This window comes from Mus caroli, chromosome 8, assembly GCF_900094665.2.
Source record: "Mus caroli chromosome 8, CAROLI_EIJ_v1.1, whole genome shotgun sequence".
In the NCBI taxonomy this organism is placed as follows: domain Eukaryota; kingdom Metazoa; phylum Chordata; class Mammalia; order Rodentia; family Muridae; genus Mus; species Mus caroli.
The window spans coordinates 64,351,933-64,354,919 of record NC_034577.1 but is presented as its reverse complement, the minus strand read 5'-3'; positions in this window follow the sequence as shown (position 1 = coordinate 64,354,919).

The following is a 2,987-nucleotide window of genomic DNA, read 5'->3' as shown; positions in this document are numbered from 1 at the left end:
ACAGCAGTATGGAAGTGTAAGCCGAATAAACCCTTTCCTCCCCAACTTGCTTCTTGGTCATGATGTTTGTGCAGGAATAGAAACCCTGACTAAGACAATGTGGTTGCTGGGTTTTGAACCCAGGACCTCTGAAAGAGCAGTCAGTGCTCTTAACCACTGAGCCATCTCTCCAGCTCCAGACTTTGTTTCTTTGTGTGAGTTTTTTTTTAAACAATTATTTTCATGTTGTTGTATCTCTTGTGACCTCTTGAGTGTGGAGGTCAGAGGACAGCTTGCAGGAGTCAGTTCTCTCCTTCCATCGGGTGGGCCCTGGGAACTGAACTCAGGTCATCAGGCTTGGTGGCAATCCCTTCTGCCTGCTAAGCCCTCTCTCTGGCCTGATTCTATCTGGAGAAACAGATCTGCATAAGAGGTTGCCCAGGCTGATGTGATGCTCCTAATGCCCCTGCCTCAGCCGCCTGGGTGGACAACACAAAACAAATTCAATTTCTTTTTCTTTAAGACTTTTTGTTTTAATTATGCATATGTGTCTGTTCCACATGCATGTGGGTGCCCAAGGAGGTTAGAGATGCCAGATCCTCTGGAACTGGAGTCATGGGTTGTAAACTGCTCTGCCTGGGTGCCCTTAACTGCAGAGCCATCCCTCTAAGCTCTACAGTGAGTTTTAAAACATGAGTTTAAATTTGCACCAAATATTGCACAGAACAAGATACACCTAGCTCTTCTGTTGACTGATAAAACAGGTACCCCAGGCCTGTGTTGGGTGTCTTTGGTCCCAGATACTTGAGAGCCAGAGTTGGAAAGATTGTTTGGGCCAGGAGTTCAGGGGTGTCCTGGGCAAGCAGCACAGCCAGATTCTGCTTAATGAAAAAGAAAATTTTAAATGCCCAGGTTTTCATAAGCCCTAAAACTTTCCTTCCCTCTGAATTTATCCATCTACCTGCCAGTCTGTCTTTTTACCTATCCATCCATCTGTCCATCTGTGCTTACATTCATCTATTCACCTGCCCACCCCACTACTTTGTCATTCCCCCACTCTCAGCCATGCATCCTTTGATCAAATCCATCCAACCACTCCCATCCACAGGGCCCTCCACCCGTTCATCACTCATACACCCATCCCTCTGTCATGTTTGGGATGGAGTCTGGCTGTGTGGTATAGGCTGGTCTGAAACTCCTGGGCTCATGGAATATTTCTACCTCTGTTTCCTAAGCAGTTAAGACTGCAAGTACGTTCTATTTCTAAGTCATATTCTTCCAGGTTCCTGGAAGTACCAGCCCTCTGGGCCTCCTGTGCCTGCTGGGTCACCTAGCTGTGGAGGTGTCCTTGGCTGGACATGGGGAAGCTCTGAGAGTCCTTATGGAGGCCAACGGACTCCTCTCAGCTCATGCTTGATTACCCTGGGCCAGGCCCTGGGAGAATCAAGGGGGGAAAGCAGCAGGCTGGAGCAGCTTCCGTCCCAGGCTCTGTTTCAATGTGAGGAAGCTGAATCAGACCTTGAGCAGTAGGAGGCAGGCCACACTAGATGCCTTTCATGGAGCTATGCATTGGGTCAGTCTTTTGCTCACTGCTCTTCCGGTGGCCTGGAGTTGGAGACCAAATTTAGATCATTCGTCATCTGATCAAAATGAACTTTCAAACAAAAGATTTCTGAACAAATCTTTGGTCACTACACCTGTCTGGAAGAATCTATGGAGAGAATTGGCAGCATCGTCCTCCCTGCCCCCACCCTGCCTGCCCCATCCATCCTTTCTGAAAGGGATGAGGACACTGCTCCATCAGTATAGTCCTTGCCGAACAAACCTGGGACCTGAGTTCAGACTCCTAGCTCTCACATAACAGCTGGATCTGGCAGCTCACTCTCACCTCAGTACTGGATTGGGAAGGTAGAAACAGGAGAATCCCTGGGGATCCCTGAACAGCCACCTACCACAAAGGTGAGCATCAGGTTCCGTGAGTGACCCAAACTCAAAAGACAGAGTGTAGGGTTGTACAGATGGTTCAGCACTGAAGAGGAGGGTGTGTTATAGCCAAGCACCTTGGCACACACCTCTGATCCCAGCACTGGAAAAGCAGAAATGGGCAGGCAGGTGTTTGTGAGTTTGAGGTCTACATATAAGATCCTATCTCAAGGGAAAACAAAAGAAGGAAAAGGAAGGAAAGCAAGCATTGTGCTTCCATATGAGCCAAGCTCAACTCCACCCAGCACCCAGCAGCCAGCACCCAGCACATACCTTCTGACCTTGAGTACCAGGCATGAACATGGTGCACAGACATGCACACAGGCAAAACACCTTAAAAAATAAATATACAATTTTTAATTGATAAACATGCTTTTATTGTGCATATGTGCATTGTAAACTGGTTCAATCCAGTTAATGTATAAATGCATTTTGTCATAGCTATCATTAAAAAATATTTCTTTTATCCGGGCAGAGGTCATAGGCCTTTAATCAGGATCTCTGTGAGTTCAAGGCTAGCTTGGTCTACATGGGGAGTTCCAGGACAGCTGGAACTATACAGATAGAACTTGTCTAAAACAAAAACAAAATTTTATTTTATGTGCATCTGTGTTTTCTGTGCATATATGTATAGGTGCCAAGTGCCCACAGAGGACATTGGGATCTCTGGAACTGGAGTTACAGGTGGAGTAATCCAAGCTGTGGGCATTGGTGACTGAACCTGGGCTATCTGGAAAAGGAATACGTGCTCTTAACTTCTGAGCCATCTCCAGCTCTACAACCATCATTAATTTTGGGGTTTTGTTTGTTTGTTTGAGACAGGATTTCTCTGTATAGCTCTGGCTGTGAAAAATACTTTCAACTGGGCAGTGGTGGAATGGCACACACACTTGGAAGGCAGAGGCAGGTGGATCTCTGAGTTTAAGGCCAGCCTGGTTTACAGATCAAGTTCCAGGCTATCCAGGGCTACACTGAGATTGCCTGTCTTGAAAAAACCAAAATAAAATAAAATAAAAATAAATAAA